General features: G+C 44.2%; 1 long non-coding RNA gene across 1 annotated transcript; it reads right to left on the reverse strand.

Annotated features, from left to right (window-relative positions):
- Window positions 1-202: 202 nt before the first annotated feature.
- LOC309561900 lies at window positions 203-16,893 on the reverse strand. Its single transcript, XR_014225603.1, has 3 exons — window positions 16,757-16,893; window positions 4,593-4,690; window positions 203-241 (listed from the first exon to the last, which is right to left on the reverse strand). It is a non-coding gene; the product is annotated as an uncharacterized lncRNA (long non-coding RNA).
- Window positions 16,894-21,238: the final 4,345 nt, after the last annotated feature.

The raw sequence follows: 21,238 nt of genomic DNA on the forward strand, positions 1-21,238 counted from the left end.
ATTTGCTTTCCATTTGATGTTTTATTACAATTAACATTGAATTCATTACTTAGGAATATTAACTAGAAAGACGGCATCGTTAGCAGGACTAAATACAATTGCTTTACAATACCATATTTTAAAATCCCCTCAATTAATGAAAAAATAGCTGCGAGATTGAACTCGGCTGTCATGTGTAAAAAAAGGAATTAAATTGCTTCTTTCTAGATGAATCCTTAACATTTTCATGGCCATATGGACACTGGAAAAAGAGAAAATGGATTATTATTATTTATCAGTTTATGGCATTAAACCACACCACACGAAATCTAACACTGCAGACTTTCTCTAGCTTAGGAGTATCACATGCAAATAGCACAGCGATTTTGAGAACATCCTATACATAAGACAGAATTCCTAAATGTTAACACACTTTCTGCTGGCTGCATATGCGCTTTTGTTTTTTTGGAAGCCTAAATACAAAATAATTATGTATAATGTATGATGAATATTCGGATAAAGTGTAAAATGCAGCAAACTAATGCTGCTACACAAACAGAGGTCCTCTACATCCAAATCAATTAATACCAAAAGATGGTAAATTAATGATTTGCTAAAAGGGTTACTTGCATTCTAGGGCAGGGTATATATCAACCTTTACATTTTCAAAGTTAAGGTTAAAGACACATAGGGATCTGTTTATAAAAACTCTGCTTTGCGAAGGCCCCATCATTCTCGTAAATGTAACAAATAATACCTGTAATGTTTGTAAAATGTGTGTAATGTCAGTTTCTACTTGCTGCCTTTCACCGGCCAAATGTAACATTCGATCCTAAGAGAAATATAGCTATAAGAACATTCGACCATAAGAGTTAAAGAACATACCCTGATAGAGAAAATAGCCTAATACTATATAGAATAAGAATAATCAAGCAGCAGAAATATGATATGAGGGAGATTACAGAACTGTGTATAGTCTATGGAGATTCCTGTGCGAACAGCCAGACGAATGGGTGTTCAGGCAAGCAATCATCAAGCTGCGGTGTGAAGTGAAACATTTAGCAGCAGTAATACTGCTAAATGTAACCGCTTTATGCTCATGGCTCCTGCATGTTAAGGGGCTGGCACCCACTAGTGTTCTAAAATAAAACCTAAAGGGACTGGTATATAATTTTGGGGGTAACCCATGCAATTTATTTATTTATTTTTTATTTTAGTTTTTTTTAACAATACCCTTTTCACATTCATCTTTCACCCCTGACTGACAGCTAAATGTGCCTAGTGAGGGATGAGTCCCTGGTTGTTAGGAAGCCAGCTCCTTAAAGTGTTACTAAACCCAGGAACCTGCATTCACTATATCTGGTCTCCCACAGTACACAGAACATGGAAATGCAATTATTTTAGTAAATATAAACAGATAAATACCTTTTCTCATTAGCACTATATAGCAGTCTTGTGACTTCTATCAGTTCCTAGTAAAGCTTGTAGGAGGAGTTTTCATTCTCCCCTGATCCTCTGTCTGGACAGTGCTGATTTGCCCTGTGCTGATCACATGCATTCTCCCAAGAAAAAAAAAAAACTATAGGAATACACACCAAACTGAGCATGTGCAGCCTGTCCCCTGGGTCTGTATCAGGTTCTTTTTTTGGAGACAGTGAAAGAAGAGGTGGATCAGAGAGACATGATCAAACAGCCTTTATACACAATGTAATGGATTAAAACCCTTCGGTTCAACAGCGAGTATAACAAGCATGCTTTACTGCATATACAAACTGATTTTACTGTTGTGGGTTTAGTAACACTTTAACAATTAGGAGCCCTGAGCCAGGAGTTGTCACATTTAGTAGTGGTAATAATGTTTCACTTCACACTGCACCTACATTGCAAACTTTGAGCTGTTCACACAATAATCCCCATAAACTGAGATCTCCCTCATTATTTCCTCTGCTGGTCGAATGTTCTTAGCCTATAGTGTTAGGCTACTGTAATAAATACATTTTTTTACAGGCAGTCCCTGAGTTACATACATCCGACTTATACACTACTCATACGTACAAACGGGGGGAGACAACAGGAAAATGTTCCAAATTACATACAAATTCAGCTTAAAAAACATACCTACAGAACCTATCTTGTTTGTAAACCGGGGACTGCCTATATACAGGTGCATTTCATAAAATTAGAATATCATCAAAAAGTTAATTTCAGTAATTTAATTCAAAAAGTGAAATTCATATATTTTTATATACTTGCGTTACACACAGAGTGATACATTTCAATTTTTTTTTCTTTTATCTTTAATGATTATGGCTTACTGCTAGTGAAAACCCAATATTCAGTATCTCAGAAAATTTGAATATTACATAGGACCAATAGAAATGTCGGCTTACTGAAAAGTATGTCCATGTACAGTATAGTATGTACTCAATACTTAGTCGGGGCTCCTTTTGCATGAATTACTGCAACAATGCAGGGTGGCATGGAGGCAATCAGCCTGTAGCACTGCTGATGTGTTATGGAAGCCCAGGTTGCTTTGATGGCGGCCTTCAGCTCGTCTGCATTGTGGGGTCTGGTGTTTATTGGTCTTATGTAATATTCTAATTTTCTGAGATACTGAATATTGGGTTTTCACTAGCTGTAAGCCATAATCATCAAGATTAAAAGAAAAAAAAAGCTTGACATATATCACTCTGTGTGTAACGCATCTATATAAAATATTGGAGTTTCACTTTTTAAATTAAAATAACTGATATAAATTAACTTTTTGATGATATTCTAATTTCATGAGATGCATCTGTATATACACATATATAAACAATGCATTTTAAAGGTAAGGCTGACCATACATGTTCAATTTTCTGTTAGATTTACCAAAAACCATATAATATGAGGTGAAAACTAAACAACACTTTCAATTGTACCCAATTAGGCTGGCCTTTAAACTACAGAGTTGAAGGTAAATTTAAAGAAAATTGTAAGAAAATTGTATAATGTATAGCCAGCCTAAGTAACTGTGAAATAATTGGTAGCCAGTGTATGATAAAGGGTCTGAGAGTTATCTGGTATGAAATTCTTTAGTGTAGAGAGAGTTGTACTGAAAAGAGTGCTGTACAAAATTTTAATTGGTGAGAGTGTAAAACTATAACGGAATTACCTGGTTGATAAAAAGGGGTATTTATAGCCATTTATAAAAACAGTAAATGTGATACTCATCAAACATTGACTGCAAGTGACACAAATGCTGTAATTTAGAACAAATGCACCAAGAAGATACAAATGCAGCGAATGTTAGGTGAATGTCACATTCACTGCTTCATAAACATACCCAAAGTGTTGAGGATAGTTTCCAAAGGGTAGTGTTACAATAACTTTAGGTTCTGTGTCTATACAGCCAGGGGAATGGCCTGTCCTGTCCATCTCATTTGTGTCATCCGTGTGCCATTTTGTGGCCTTTCAACCATGGCTGAGTGCATGCGTAAGCACATGAATTGGTGGGCAACCCTAATGCTGTGCATGTTCACTGCTTGAAAGGTATTTAAACACCTTCCTTTCTGCTGTGTTTTCCCACCAGCTACCTTTGCACCAAGTCTCTTGCTGTTCTTGGTTTACCTGTTGCTGACCCAGATTGCATGACCCTGCTCATGTCTTTTGCTTCTGTTGCTGACTCTGCTATTTGTATTGCTATCTTTTTTGCCACCTGCCTTGGCGTCTGACTACTCTCTCTTGCCAGCAGCCTGCCTCAACTTCTGCCTGGACACCGACAATTGTTTTGGCTGCTGCCTGCTTTGGCCTGTAATCTGACTAGTTTCTTTCCTGCCTTGGCCTCAGTTCAGACTCTTTGTCATATCTCACTACGGTTTTCACAGTGAAGTTATCCTATTCCTGTGCCCTCTTGGTGGGGAGATCCTTAGGGCCGCAAACTTTTGTCATTTTGCAGACAAGTAGCCCAGGGGATACAAGGGTTACTGGCACATCACTCTTTACAAGGTGCTCAGATGAAGACTAAGTGAGGTGTCACTTAGACTTTACACCTTGGGTCAGACTGCGTGACCTGCCAGGAGTGTCAACCCTAACAGTCTGGTGAAGAATGGGCTGTCACATAGTGGGTGATTTGCTAAAACTGAAGAGTGCAAAATCTTGTGCAGCTCTGCATAGAAACCAATCAGCTTCCAGGTTTTTAATTTAGTCAAAGCTTCATTTAACAAGCTGAAGTTAGAAGCCAATCGGCTACCATGCACAGCTGCACCAGATTTTGCACTCGCCGTTTTTAGTTTTTCAGCCACACAGACTTTGTGCCTTGGGTGATTCTGCGCCAGGGATGTCAACCCTAACATGAAGTTAAAATAAAAGGATCTGTTCGTAAGCAAGTGATGCTATTCTGATGTATTTATCCTCTTTATAATTATTACCAATAAGTTGATATTTACCAGTATTACCAATTGGTGATACTCATAAAATAAGTGTTAAGAAAGGGAAGAATGTTAGTAATCTTTAAAGAGTGTTCCAGTAGCAGAAATCTAGTAATGGCACTCAGGCTGCTGGTTTGGCATTAAACAAGTTGCGTTACAGCACAATTTACTTTTAGATTTCCCTGTAACCCTAGAAGTACTTACATGCCTACATGCACTCCCACAACATTTGCCTCTTTTCAAATGAGCTATTCTGGAGAAAACAAAATATCCAGTATGCGGATCTGAGTATCCTTCTTGACCTGCCTTAAAAACAAAAAGTTGCATGTTCAGTTCCATGTATTTATTCATGCTATAAACTAAAATGTATTTATAACCACTAAGAAATGAGAAAAAAAATCTGTATTCCTACAATTTTTTCTAAATGATTTCTCTCCTAAAATGTTTGTATATTTTTCCTAATTTAGCAGTCTTAACCTTGTGACTACTGCTCACTAATTAGAGCACCTTATGTTTTTAACCATCTTAGATGAAATGCACCGGGATGCACCGTAATGTACATCACACTTACCATCCACTTACTGCCTTATTCACCTGAATAAAAATATTACAGCCTCTCTTAGTTTTCCATCTCAGGTTCCATGCACACAGGCAGAAAAAATGCCACTTGTAGGCCACAGGCACACTGGGCGTTTATAATGTAAGTAGCGCTCAGTGTACCATCCAACTGCAGCAGCCTCTCAGACTTTTCCTGGCTGCCGGCGGCAGGGCTGGACGCTACATTGAGCGATACTTCAGCAGTGTGCACCCAGGGGCAAATGTTCAGAACTCAGTGTGCATGAGGCCTTAGAGGCATTTTTTATTTTTTTTTTATGCCTCTGAACACATCTCTATTTTGGCCATTGTGTCCATTAGACTTTAGAGCAGAGTTTAGGGACATTTAAAAAAAAAAAAAAAAGCATTTGGAGAAGAGCCTACTAGCATAATATATGTATGTACGACCAGAATACACTAATATTCTAACCAATAGAATGCATTTACATACATAAACTTCTACACGCCTTATGCCTGTAAAAGCACATAACCGTACATATTTATGCACCAAAACAAGCATTGTATATGCTGGATTTTTCTGCCAGCTCCTAAGTATTTTATTACGCTTGTATGCATGAGGTATCTACTTGACAGTTTATCTAGTTTCTATGGCTTACCATGTGGGTTTTTGTGCAACCTTCCTTACTCAGAACTAAATTTTTCACTGCAAACCTGTAAATGTAGTCTCAGGAAATTACAAAACACCAAATAACTACAATATTTGCAAAGTACCCACTCGCATGTAATCTCTTAGGCCCCTTTCTCATGGGGCGGATCCACTCGGTGGACTCTGCTATCTCAGCGGGGATCGCTCTGTTGATCCCTGCTGAGCAGACGGATGACAGAGATGGACCTGTCAGAGTCCCGCTCTCCTCAATAGGGAGATCGGATGAAAACGGACAGCATGCCATCCGATCCGACTTGCTGGACAGATGACAAACATATCGCCATCCGTCTTTTTTAAGCAAATCTTGTCGGATCGGATGACAGACGGGTGTCAGAGGCCACATCTCTGCTGACATCCGCCTCTCCATAGAGAATGGGTAGCTCAATCAGGTCCACCTGAAAAACGAACAGGCGGACCTCACTCATCGGCCCGATCATGTGAAAGGGACTTTAAGCAGCAGTTACATAATTAATCGGCCTTGGACGCAGGCTGCCTGCTTTCAATGGGGCTGCCTACTCACAGCTCATTGAGGGAACCACCTATTGGGGTTCTTGTGCTAATTGCAGCCAGGGTGCATTTGCAAGTGAGAATCCCCCCTAATGATACATTTTGCTTTTGATTGCAGCAAGCCCTTTGTAACAGATAGTTGCAGTAAATAACAAGACAATGCACAGGGAAACCAGATGACAAATGTAGCACACCTGTGGGTTTACTCCCGAGTCAGGCTGTGTGCATCCATTGACAAACAGAGCACAGCTCTGACCCACCCCTGTTCCCTCCTCACAGGATTTGATTGACAGAAGTAGGACCCAATGGCTCCCTTTGCTGATTCTGTGTCCTGTGAGAAGAGGAACACAGGCCAGCAACGCTGCTAAGGGGCACAGCCCTGGATCGAGATGGGCAGTTAGTAGGCGATACTACTACTGAGACATTTTTACCTAATGCAGGGGAACGCATGAAGTTAAAAAAGGTCTGGCTTTTGGAACCCATTTAATACCTCTTGCCAGGGCTGCTGTTAGAAATCGCGGGGCCCCGTACAGACTACCTGGCAGGGCCCCCCCAAGAAAATATTAAAGATATATTTAGCTAAAATTACAACAAAATCACTATTATCAGACACAAATATAACATAACTCCCATAATTCCTGCTAATTCTAAAAAAAAAAAAAACTATGTTAAATAAAAAAGAAGATGAGATGAGTAAAATATACAGGCTGGGCAGTTAGAGCTCAGTGATCAGAGAGACAGAGAGAGAGAAACAAAGTTACAAATAAACTCCTGAGCAGAGATAAGTGCTGGGAGAGGGGGCCCACACAAGGGAGGGGGATTAGTGAGGGACAACTGTCTCTTTCTCAATAGATAAAAGCTGATAGCAGGGGGAGGGACAGATCAGATTCAGGTGCTGGAGGAAGATTTCTGTATTTGTTGTCCATCACTAATCCCCCTCTCTGTGTGGGCCCCCCTGTGTGCTCGGGCCCCCTACAAGAGGACTGGTGGTCCCCCCCTATCAGCAGCCCTGCCTCTTGCCAACACATCAAAATGATGATATATGCATTTCAATACATTGCCATTGACTTCTATGGGCCTCACAATGCACAAAAATGCAGAAAAGAACTTGAACATGTCATAGGCCTGGTTAACATGCAGCATACTAAACTGTATGCCCATGCAGGTCCATGTTTACCTGCACAGGGATGCATAGGTGTTTCGAGATTCCCCATGCAGGCAGTCTTATGGATGTCTATTGGGACACAGCCGCTGCATCAAAATATGAAATCCGTGTGGGTGCAACTGCATGTCCCCGAAATACAGACTGTTTGGGTTAAGGGACATGCACCTGCACCCACACAGATGTCATATTGGGACACAGAGGCTATGTCAATGCAGCTCCTGTGTCCCTATAGACATCAACGGGATTGCATATACAGGGATGCACAGAACACCAGCACTGATATGGCAAAAAACACTGTTTTTATTAAGGAGAACTATGACACGGTTTTACCACGTCAGGATATGTGCAGCAGTGTAATGGGCCCTGGCACAGGCCAATCTTCTCTAATTTTAATTTAAAAAAAGGGATACAGTAGTGTGAGGTACAATGGTCTCTGCAACTCTGTGTTTTGTTAACACTGCAGCACTGAAAGCATAACGTGCATCACTGAAATAATGAAATAAATCAATTCTGCAAACAGAATAATATAATCCGCATGCCACATTAATTAAAGTGTGCATGGTCAACTTAAACGTGCAACTGTGTGGGAGAACTGACACTTCGTGAATGTTAGAAAATTGTTCATGACAAGAAGCATGAAAAACGCAGGCTAAAATCTAATTACAATTCATTTTCCACCATTCACAGCAAATCACTGAAAGCTTATATAGGGTCTGGGTCGGCAAACAATGTAAATGTGTACGAACAGCAAATTAACAGACACGGTCTGGTAGAAAATCACAAATCTGTGGTTATTTTCTATTCTTCAAATTGTTTAAACCATATTGGCAGCAGAAAAATGTATCAAAGCTATGCAGCGCTAATGACTATATACAGATGGCTTTCTAAAGATTATTTATATCAGTCCGACATATTCCCGAGCGAAGAAGTAACTAAATATATATTGTATAGTTTGTCTTTAAAGGTGAAATACAAGATATAATGTGATGCCAAGCAATGAAAACAGGATAAATATTAAAATATGTATACAGTTAAAGCAGCAAAACTATTAGCTCTTGGATACAAACTTGTATTTATAAATTCAATAATTTCATATATTACAAGTAAGGCCCTGATCACATAGGCGTACAACAAATGCCTGTGTGAGGGCCATGTTTGCCCGCCTGGGGATGCACAGGTATTCTTTGCATCCCCATACAGGCAGTCCCACCATTCTTGCCAATTGGGACACAGCATCTGTCAAATTTGGGGCAGCATCTGTGTCCGTGCAGCCTCTGTGTTCCAACTGTCATGAATGGGACTGCCTGAATGGTGATGCAAAGTACACCTGTGTATCCCCAATTTGGCAAACATGGCCCTCTTATGGGTGTCTGTTGTAATATGCTCATCTGAACGAGGCCTTAAAGTGGATGTAAACCTGAGTCATGAAATATGACCTGGGCACATATATCTGTAGTGTTTACCCATCTCTCTTCAAAGCCCTAAGTCCCATGGCTTTCTCCTGCTCCATTCTTCTGTTATCAGCATGATAACTTCTGACAAGTTCTCCGTCAACTGAGATAAAACCAGGCTGAATATTGTGTCGGGTAGGTGCTATAGATTAGCAGAGAGCTGGTCTATTCACAGCACAGCGCTGCATAATTCTAGCTATGTGGAGAGTGGGTGTGTGCCTTTCCTACAATTAGCTGTCTCACAGTGTATGGCCAAACTTCCCTCCCACAGGTGAATCAGGAAGAGAAAGTTCTAACACGATGTTCACTTTCTAAACAGTGTGAAAAGCTGAAGACAGCAGATATACAAATAAAACTTATGTAGGGAGATTTGTTTCATATCTGCGTATCATCACTTCACTGGGTATATGTGAGGGTTTACATCCACATTAAGCAACAGAACTGTTTGTAAATGAGCTCTAAAGTCAGAAAGGGCTCATTTACATTGTTACATCTTATCACTTACATGAAATGCACTAAAATGCATGTGTCCCACTTCCTCACATTAAAGGAAAGTCTGTCCTCATCTTGTTTTAAAAATATGACGTATCCATTTTTTCTGCATTTTAGTGGGTTGGCAGGCCCATAAAAGTCAATAGCAACGGATCATAATCCATGTAACATGAAACAGTGCGTTAACATGTGCCAACACACAAAAGAAACACACATTGACACAAGACAATGCACCTGCCTAAAGCTACAAAAAAAGCAAAAGTTTATGCACAAGCATGGATCTAAATGGACTCTAAGGGAGGAAAATAACCGACTCATTTGCTACGAGTGACATAATTGAGCACACAAACGTCAAACACAAGGCTTATGGGCCGAATCTGGCTCTCTGGGCCATTTTTATGTGGCCCATACACACAAGGGAAAGGGTGGAAATGAGATGTCAACAGTCTGTGAAAGAGAGCCGATTACTACACACTGTGCATAGCACACCCTTCAACCCTGCACGCTTTATGTAGCAGACTCCTCAACACTGCACTCTGTACGTAGGGCAACCCTGAACTCTGCACTCTGTACGTAGGGCAACCCTGAACTCTGCACTCTGTACTTAGGGCAACCCTGAACTCTGCACTCTGTACTTAGGGCAACCCTGAACTCTGCACTCTGTACTTAGGGCAACCCTGAACTCTGCACTCTGTACGTAGGGCAACCCTGAACTCTGCACTCTGTACGTAGGGCAACCCTGAACTCTGCACTCTGTACGTAGGGCAACCCTGAACTCTGCACTCTGTACGTAGGGCAACCCTGAACTCTGCACTCTGTACGTAGGGCAACCCTGAACTCTGCACTCTGTACGTAGGGCAACCCTGAACTCTGCACTCTGTACGTAGGGCAACCCTGAACTCTGCACTCTGTACGTAGGGCAACCCTGAACTCTGCACGTAGGGCAACCCTGAACTCTGCACTCTGTACGTAGGGCAACCCTCAACTCGGTACGTAGGGCACCCCTCAAATCTGTACGTAGGGCACCCCTCAAATCTGTACGTAGGGCACCCCTCAAATCTGTACGTAGGGCACCCCTCAACTCTGTACGTAGGGCACCCCTCAACTCTGTACGTAGGGCACCCCTCAACTCTGCACGTAGGGCAACCCTCAACTCTGCACGTAGGGCAACCCTCAACTTTGCACGTAAGGCACCCCTGAACTCTGCACGTAAGGCACCCCTGAACTCTGAATGTAGGGCACAACTGAACTCTGTACGTAGCGCACCTCTGCACTCTGAACGTAGGGCACAACTGAACTCTGTACGTAGTGCACCTCTGAACTCTGTACGTAGCGCACCTCTGCACTCTGTGCATAGTGCACCTTTGAACTCTGTGCATAGCGCTCCTCTGAGCTCTGTGCATAGCGCACCTCTGAACTCAGCACTCTGCACGCAGCACACCTCTGGAATCTGCGCGTAGCGCACCTCTGAACTCTGCACGTAGCGCACTTCTTGCAATTTGGCCACACCCACTGTTCGATACGGCTTGGTGGGGGGCGTGGTTGAGTTTCTGCTCCTATTCTCTAAGAATAAAAGCTCTGGATAAGTTTATATAGTACTACAAATACAACTGATCCTTTGAGGTCAACCATAATGCTGATGCGGCCCACAATGAAATTGAGTTTGACACCCGGGATTTAGCAGATCGCTAAGATCATGCAAGACCAAGTTTATGTGTATGGTTCTATAGCTAATTAAAAGCCACGGAAATCAGTGTGCATCTCAGGTGTTTGATTAAACAGACGCCAGGATAAAGTAAACTACTGGAGCGAAACAATCCTGTAGAACAGCCGTCACTAAATGGCGGCCCGCGGTCCAGGAGCGGCCCGCACGATGCTTCCGCCCGGACCCGTCAGGCCGCCACTGTAAGTAGTTATTAGTTTGCTGGGACCGCGGGTGTCCCAGCAACCAGTGACATTACGTGTGTGCGCCCCGCCCCCTGCTTCTTTCTTCGGCTCCCTCCCAGCCAGCCGCGAGTTGGGGCGAGACGTCACGAGCGGGCCCCGCCCCCTGCTTCTTTCTTCGGCTCCCTCCCAGCCAGCCGCGAGTTGGGGCGAGACGTCACGAGCGGGCCCCGCCCCCTGCTTCTTTCTTCGGCTCCCTCCCAGCCAGCCGCGAGTTGGGGCGTGACGTCACGAGCGGGCCCCGCCCCCCTGCTCCTAACTGCGGCTCCTGACTCTCACACTCAGCCTAGCCGCGAGCACGTCCTGCCCCTCTGATGTTCGCTGCTCCTGGCTCCCGCATTTTCTGCTCCCAAAGGTATGTGGGGCACATTTTTATAAAATGCAGACTGATGGGCATATTTTGTTAAGGGGCACACATTTGTGTCCATTAGAGTGCCCCATAAAATATGCCTATTAGAGTCCCCCCTAGCATAAAATGTGCCCATCAGCGTGCGCCTTATTTTATGTTAAGGGTCACGCTGATGGGCAAATTTTATGTTAAGGGGCACTCTAATAGGCATATTTTATGTTAAGGGGAACTCTAATGGGCATATTTTATGTTAAGAGCAACGCTGATGGACACGTTTTGTTTTGCCCATCAGCGTGCCCCTTAACATAAAATGTTCCCATTAGAGTGCCCCTTAACATATGGGGCACTCTAATGTAAACATTTTATGTTAAGGGGCACGCTGATGGGCAAAACAAAACGTGTCCATCAGCGTTGCTCTTAACATAAAATATGCCCATTAGAGTTCCCCTTAACATAAAATATGCCCATTAGAGTTCCCCTTAACATAAAATATGCCCATCAGAATGCCGCCTAACATAAAATGTGCCCATCAAAGTGCCCCTAACATAAAATGTGCCCATCAGAATGCCCCCTAACATAAAATGTGCCCATCAAAGTGCCCCCTAACATAAAATGTGCCCATCAGCGTTCCCCTTATTTTATGTTAGGGTCACACTGATGGGCATATTTTATGTTAAGGGGCATGCTGATGGGCAAATTTTATGCTAAGGGTCACGCCGATGGGCACATTTTATGCTAGGAGGCACGCTGATGAGCAAATTTTATGCTAAGGGTCACGCCGATGGGCAAATTTTATGCTAGGGGGCACGCTGATGGGCAAATTTTATGCTAAGGGTCACGCTGATGGGCACATTTTATGTTAGGGGGCACTCTGATGGGCACATTTTATGTTAAGAGCAACACTGATGGACACGTTTTGTTTTGCCCATCAGTGTGCCCCCTAACAAAATGTGCCCATCAGAGTGCCCCCTAACATAAAATGTGCCCATCAGCGTGCCCCCTAACATAAAATGTGCCCATCAGAGTGCCCCCTAACATAAAATGTGCCCATCAGCGTGCTCCTTATTTTATGTTAAGGGGCACGCTGATGGACACATTTTATGTTAGGGGGCACTCAAATGGGCATATTTTATGTTAAGAGCAACGCTGATGGACACGTTTTTGTTTTGCCCATCTTTCTGAGTCATAGCTCAGACTTCAGATTCGGACCTCGGCCCAAAGAAAATTTTAGCAACCGGACCTCCTTGAATTTTAATTCATTACCCCTGCTGTAGAAGATGCAGTTGTGGGGAAAAAAAAAAACTTTGTGAACCCTTGGGAATGTTCTAAATTTCTGCATGAATAACTTTTCAAATGTGAATTGATATTCATGTTAGTCAAAATATTATACTTTTTTTTTTTAAAGGAAACCTGTGCTGAAGGAGCGCACTGGGAATGCTGATTTGTGGACAAGGAAGAGCACACTGGGAATGCTGATTTGTGGACAAGGAAGAGCGCACTGGGAATGCTGATTTGTGGACAAGGAAGAGCGCACTGGGAATGCACATTTGTGGACAAGGAAGAGCGCACTGGGAATGCTGATTTGTGGACAAGGAAGAGCGCACTGGGAATGCTGATTTGTGGACAAGGAAGAGCGCACTGGGAATTCTGATTTGGGGACAAGGAAGAGCACACTGGGAATGCTGATTTGTGGACAAGGAAGAGCACACTGGGAATGCTGATTTGTGGACAAGGAAGAGCACACTGGGAATGCACATTTGTGGACAAGAAAGATCGCACTAGGAATGCTGATTTGTGGACAAGGAAGAGCGCACTGGGAATGCTGATTTGTGGACAAGGAAGAGCACACGGGGAATGCACATTTGTGGACAAGAAAGAGCACACTGGAAATGCAGATTTGTGGACAAGGAAGAGCACACTGGGAATGCTGATTTGTGGACAAGGAAGAGCACTCTGGGAATGCTGATTTGTGGACAAGGAAGAGCACACTGGGAATGCTGATTTGTGGACAAGGAAGAGCACACTGGGAATGCTGATTTGTGGACAATGAAGAGCACACTGGGAATGCACATTTGTGGACAAGAAAGAATGCACTGGGAATGCAGATTTGTGGACAAGGAAGAGCACACTGGGAATGCACATTTGTGGACAAGGAAGAGCACACTGGGAATGCTGATTTGGGGACAAGGAAGAGCGCACTGGGAATGCTGATTTGGTGACAAGGAAGAGCGCACTGGGAATGCTGATTTGTGGACAAGGAAGAGTGCACTGGGAATGCTGATTTGTGGACAAGGAAGAGCACATTTGTGGACAAGAAAGAACGCACTGGGAGTGCACATTGGTGGACAAGAAAGAACGCACTGGGAATGCTGATTTGTGGACAAGGAAGATCGCACTGGGAATGCAGATTTGTGGACAAGGAAGAGCACACTGGGAATGCAGATTTGTGGACAAGAAAGAGCACACTGGGAATGCTGATTTGTGGACAAGGAAGAGCACACTGGTAATGCAGATTTGTGGACAAGGAAGAGCACACTGGTAATGCAGATTTGTGGACAAGGAAGAGCACACTGGGAATGCAGATTTGTGGACAAGGAAGAGAGCACTGGGAATGCAGATTTGTGGACAAGGAAGAGAGCACTGGGAATGCAGATTTTTGGACAAGGAAGAGCACACTGGGAATGCTGATTTGTGGACATGAAAGAACGCAATGGGAATGCTGATTTGTGGACAAGGCAGAGCACATGGGGAATGCAGATTTGTAGACAAGGAAGAGCACACGGGGAATGCTGATTTGTGGACAAGGAAGAGCACACTGGGAATGCTGATTTGTGGACAAGGAAGAGCACACTGGGAATGCTGATTTGTGGACAAGGAAGAGTACACTGGGAATGCTGATTTGTGGACAAGGAAGAGCACACTGGGAATGCAGATTTGTGGACAAGGAAGAGCACACTGGGAATGCAGATTTGTGGACAAGGAAGAGCACACTGGGAATGCAGATTTGTGGACAAGGAAGAGAGCACTGAGAATGCAGATTTGTGGACAAGGAAGAGCGCACTGGGAATGCAGATTTGTGGACAAGGAAGAGCGCACTGGGAATGCAGATTTGTGGACAAGAAAGATCGCACTGGGAATGCAGATTTTTGGACAAGGAAGAGCACACTGGGAATGCTGATTTGTGGACATGAAAGAACGCAATGGGAATGCTGATTTGTGGACAAGGCAGAGCACACGGGGAATGCAGATTTGTAGACAAGGAAGAGCACACGGGGAATGCAGATTTGTAGACAAGGAAGAGCACTGTACATGTGTGGATTTGCAGGTGAGCACTATTGCAGCTCCCCGCTCTTGCTATGATGATGTAGCATCTGTCCTAATTGATATACCGGGCAGTGCTGATCACTCACAATGATACTTCTGTGGACAGTGCGTGGCTTCCAGGTGAAGATCTCTACACTGAACCACCATGATGATTTGTACACTATTGGCGTTCCTCCTGACTATATATTATTATAACTGGGAAAAACCCTCTAAATATTTACCCACAGGGTGCACGTAAAAGGGAGGTCCAACCCCCCATGAAAAAATTAAAAGTCAGCAGCTAAAAATACTTTAGTTGTCTTTTATTATGACACTTACCTGTCCTGGGTGATCTAGCTGTGGCTAGTTTTTTTGCCATCTCAGTGCCATAGGGGAGATTTTCCTTCACTTCCTGTCCCATAGCCACAACAGATGGTGAATGGAAATCCCTAAGGTGAGGGAATCTCAGGGTCAACAGAACTAGCTTGGAACTTGAAAGATTTCCCCTCTATCCCTGTTCTGTCAACCCAAAATGTGGGATTTTCTTTTACTTTCAGTGCCGGTTCACATTGGTGTGATGTGGGAACCCTGCGAATCCACCGCAGGTTCCAACAAGGCACAAGACTAGCAGGCAGTTCACTCTTCCATATGCAAACTACTGGGGGTGTCAGTACAAAGTTGACACCCCCAGATTAATTTGCATATCGCAGTGCAAACTGTCAGTTTGGAGAGGAATCGGATCACATAGGTGTGAACACCCACCCGACCACAAAAAGGGTCCTGTGCGACTTCGGTCCAAATGCGATACAAATTCAGTCATGCAAACTGTGTGGCTGAACTTGCATTGCATAGACATCACATGTGATTTGCACAGCAGTGCCGTGCGAATCACATGCGATGTCTTATATCGCATATGTGTAAATCGGCACTCAGTGATAATGGTAAACAGGACAAATAGAGGAGGAAACTCCCTAACAGGGGCACAGACTGCAATAAAAACTGACAGGGGTTCTAATTAGGGATCGACCGATTATCGGCAAAGCCGATATATCGAGGGCCGATATGCACTTTTCCCGATATATCTGAATCGGCCCCAGAGGTTACCGATATTTCGGGAAAGTGCTTGTACCGGAGTGATGCCTGCAGCTAGAGGCATCACCCCGACACCGGCGTCCATAGCCGAAGGTCGGCTGTCTTGTAATGACAACAGAAGCGGCTGAGAAGCTGCTCGGCTGTCATTACAAGGAGTGTGAGGGGACATTTCCCCCTTCCCGTGGCTCGCCCGGGTCTCTTGTCCCACCAAGAGAGCCGGGCAACCAGCCTGCATGGCCGCCGAGGACCGATCAAAGCCATATTCGGCTCCGATCGGGTCTCCATGTAAAAACCCGGAAGTGGTCATGAGTGACATCACTTCCGGGTACTGTCTGGCACCAGATTAAAAAAAATTACAGCATTCAAAACAGCCAAACTTGGCATTTTGAATGCTTTTAAGTGCAGAGGAGAGGTTTGAGGTCTTTTAGACCCCCGATCTTTCCACAAGAGTACCAGTAAAAAAAAAAAAAAAAATATATATATTTTTTTAAATGTATAAAAAAATATCGGCCAATATCAGCCGATACCAATATGCATTGGCCAAAATATCGGTATCAGCAACAAAGAAAATGAGATCGGTCGATCATTAGTTCTAATCCATCTCCTCTTTATTCAAAACGTAAAAAATGCCCTAAGTCATACTATCTATAAACTCTTTCCATCCAGCAGCAGCACAATGTGCGGTAAATGAGCTCTATGTCTAGGTGTAGCTGAATAGAAAGTGATAGAGAAGAGTAGTGCGGACAGTGAGGTGTATCTGTAATGAGGAGGTGACTCTCCACTCTGCACACAGCGCTCTCTTACCAGGCAGGCCTCCTCATGAGCCCGCACTATCCGGAGCACCGCAGGATCCGGCTCGGCCTCCTCCCCCCGGCCAGGCCCCGGACTGTCCTGCTGCTGCTCCCCCCCGCATGTGTCAGAGCTGAGCCAGCGCTCCGAACAGAGGAGGGGGGAGGAGGGAAGCACAGAGCTCCATCCTAAGGGGACAACACGGAACACACAGCGGACCAGGGGAACCATACAGACAACACAGGGGGCGGGGCACCGTCCAACACCCGGAAACCGGCACCTTCCTCTGTAGTGTGAGGTCACATTGGGGCTTATACTGTGTGTGACTAGAAAGCATTCCTCACAAGGAGGACTCCTCTATGCACACGTTTTTTTTTTGTTAATAAATATGCTTATTTCAGTATTTTATAGTGTACTGTAGGTGTTTATGAACATGAAGTGGAGCTCTGGGCTTTCTCCTGTACCAGGCTCTCTCATCTCAGCCTCCTTTCTCCTGCTTTCAGGAAGAACCTCTCAAATCATTTTCAGGTCCAAAAATATTCACAGTAGGGTTGCCACCTCATCCCTTTAAACCAGGACGCATAATAATCACAGGTTCTGAAGGCTAATTAGCACCGGTTCACATATATGCGATGACAGACATTGCATGTGATTCGGAGCACACTGCTCTGCAAATCACATGCGATGTCTGTGCGATGCAAATTCGGCCATACAGATTGTATGGCTGAATTCGCATCGGTTTCGGACACACCTCACCCAGGACCCTTTTTTGTGTCCGTACCAGAATTGGATCGCATGGGTGTTCACACCTATGCGATCCGATTCATGTCCGAACTGACAGTTCGCACTGCGATTTGTGAACTGATCTGGGGCTGTCGTTCGTATTGACACTCCCAGTGATTTACATATGGCAGGGTGAACTGCCTGCAAGTTGAATGCGATGCGGGAACCCGCAATCGATTTGCAGGGTTCTCGCATCGCACATGTGTGTACCGGGACATAATGCACATCAGGCACTAAGTGAGCTCAATTACCACTTTAACCACTTAAGCCCCGGAAGATTTTACCCCCATTCCGACCAGGGGGTATTTTGCGATTCGGCACTGCGTGAATTTAACGCACAATTGCGCGGTCGTGCGACGCTGTACCTAAACGAATTTGACGTCCTTTTTTTCCCACAAACAGAGCTTTCTTTTGGTGGTATTTGATCACCTGTGCGATTTTTTGATCACGCGCTATAAACAAAAAAAAGCGTCAATTTTGCAAAAATAACAATATTTTTCACATTTTTTTATATGAAATTCCCCCAAAAAAAAATGTAAAAATCAAAATTTTTAAAAATTTTCGGCCAATTTATTTTATGCTACCTATGTTTGGTAAAAAAAATCGCAAAAAGCGTATTTTGATTGGTTTGCGCAAAAGTTATTGCGTTTACTAACAAAGGGAAAGATTTTTGTCATTTTTGTTGTTTTTTTTTTTAACGCGTAATGGCGGCGATCTGCGATTTTTTTTGCGGTACTGCGACATTGCGGCGGACAGATCGGACCCTTGACTGACATTTTTGACACTTTTGGGGTTACCAGTGACATTTCTACAGTAATCAGTGCTATACATATGCACTGTTACTGTAAAAATACACTGGTAGTGAAGGGGTTAACTTTATTTGGAAGGGAGGGGCTGTGTGTGTCCCTAGGGGCGTGGTTTCTACTGTGATTGGCTGTGGCTCTAGCTGTAAGGACACTGATCAATGGATCTACATACCAGATCCGTTTTATCAGTGTCTTTGCAGCGAGGAGAATGACAGGCAGTTTGTTTACACAAGCTGCCTGACATTCTCCCTCTCCCCCGCCGATCGCCGAGTGACCGGCGGACATCGGGTCCGCTGGTCACACGCGCGGGGGGGTCCGTGACCACGCGGGAGCGGGAGCGCGCCCCGGGGGGCGCGCGCTCGCTCCCTAGACCCTCACAAGCAAGCAACGTAGCCCTACGTTAGTTTGCCTGTGAGGGGCTGACCGCCGACGTAGATAGTCGTGCGGCGGTCGGCAAGTGGTTAACCACTTGCCAGCAGTACATATACGGTGGCAGGTAGGCTCTGTCCTGGGAAACAACCTAACTGTACGTCGCTTCGCGGGACCGCAAGTGGGGGCGCGCACGCTTATTCGCCGCAGGAGAAGCGGGTCTGGCGGCCGCGTTTGCCACCGGGCACCCGCAATCTCTCCCTGTGGAGACAGAACGGTTGTCTGTAGTTGTAAACACGGCAGACCACTGTTCTGTCAGCAATGAACACAGGTCCCTGTGTTCATTCTATAAGTCCACCCCCCCACACAGTTAGAAAGCACCCCCTAGGGACACATTTAACCCTTTGATCGCCCCTGCTGTTAACCCCTTCCATGCCAGTGTCATTAGTACAGTAAAAGTGCATATTTTTAGCACTGATTACTGTAGTAATGTCACTGGTCCCCCCAAAAGTGTCAAAAATGTCAGTTAGGTGTCCAACCTGTGCGTCTGATTCGCCGCATTGTTGCAGTCCCGCTCAAAATCGCTGATCGCCGCCAATACTAGTAAATTAAATAAATAAAAATGACATAAATCTTTCCCCTAGTTTGTAGACGCGATAACTTTTGCGCAAACCAATCAATATACTCTTATTGGGATTTTTTTTTACCAGAACTATGTAACAGAATACGAATTGGCCTAAAATTATGAAAAAAATTATTTTTTTTATTGGGAAAGTTATATAGCAGAAAGTGAAAAATATTGTTTTTTTTTTTGTTTTTTCAGAATTGTCCCTATTTTTTTGTTTATAGGACAAAAAATTAAAAAATAGCACAGGTGATCAAATACCACCAAAAGAAAGCTATATTTGTGGGGAAAAAAAGGACATTCGTTTTATTTGGGTACAGTGTCGCACGAGCGCGCAATTGTCAGTTAAAGTAACGCAGTGCCGAATCGCAAAAAATGGCCTGGTTATTAGGGGGGAAACCTTTCCGGGCCAGAAGTGGTTAATCAGCCACAGGACCTGTGTAATTAATGTGTGTCCTTTAAAGGGACGAGGTGGCAACCCTAATTCACAGGGGTGATTGAGAATAGTGCCCAAAAGATTGATGTGATGCCAAGAGCTCCTCCTGACCCTGACACCACAGCTATGGAGGAGCTCCTAGAAACCTGTGGAGGGACTGCAATGAATGGCTGCTCTAGGGCCTCTTTCACACGGCCGTCGTTCTGCCAAAAACTCCAATCTGCCGAGATCTTCAACAACGTTATTTCCAGTGACTCTACACCAGGAATAATTGGAGATTTCGACCACTTGGTGTTTTCACACAACAGCGGCAGCCTATACACTCTGGTAGATGCTATAATCAGTGCAGATTGTTAGTCCGCCCACTAGTTGTCGCTGCCTTAGAGGCGGCCATGTTTTTGGCTACTAGCGGGTGGACCAACAATCTGCACTAATTATAGCATCTACTGGAGTGTATAGGCTGCCGGTGTTGTGTGAAAACACCAAGTGGTCGAAATCTCCAATTATTCCTGGTGTAGAGAAAAGGTTGTGTGCGTCTTTTTCAAAATGCAGCCCGCACAAAAATTTTCCTGTGGTTCTTCTACCTACAAACGAATTGCAGCTCCGCATACAGTGAGGGATTTACTTTGTGCCCGTCAGGCCACTTACAGATGGGGATTCCCTTTCCACCTTACCGCCACCAGAAATGGCAAGTCTGCTGTCCTTCGAAGTAAGGATGACTTACAACAGCTCTGTGACCTACCAGATGTGGACATTCCGGATTGGCATCTTCAGAGCACAATCCCCTTACCTCAGCGACCTGAACAGTGGCGCCAGGCATCATCCAAGATTCAAAAGAGGAATTGCACCAGACATAGGGCACCAGGATCTTCTTCTCCCTCAACCAATTGTATCCTTCCACAAACCTGGCATAATTGTCTTTTGATCGCTGACTGTTGGATGACTCTGTTCATACTGCCTACCCGGCTTAGGCCGTGGACATGGTGTTCCTGTCTGGATCTTGCCCTCCACCCAGGGAGAGGCATGAGTGTTGTTCATTATATTCAGCATTACTGCACATATGTCAATTTGTTTGATAATTTTACAAGTTTTGCACTAAGCGCTCAGGGGTACTTAGCTCACATCCCTCTCGGGCTCAGTTACTTCTCTCCAACCTCCAAGTATGTTTGTCCTCCTACGATTGTCTTCTGCCTTTGGTTTTAGGCAGTACGGGGAGGGGGTTTCTCTTACTCCTCCCCGTTTAGGTAGGCATTTGTGTCTAGTTTTCCTTTTTTCTTTTGTTCTGTTCTGAGTCATAAACCCATAACTCACAATTCTACATGGGGGTGCCGAGGATGTGACCTAAATATTTCACCAGCATGCTCACCTAATACTGCAAGAAACACAGGGTTTCAAGTTTATTGTCCTTTTCTTGTTTTTTTTTTATCCTATTGATTTTTTTCTTATGGCTGCTAAATTAACCTTATTGTCCTATAATG

The sequence above is a fragment of the Pelophylax lessonae genome (assembly GCF_965119305.1).
Source record: "Pelophylax lessonae genome assembly, chromosome: 8".
Taxonomy (NCBI): Eukaryota; Metazoa; Chordata; class Amphibia; order Anura; family Ranidae; genus Pelophylax; species Pelophylax lessonae.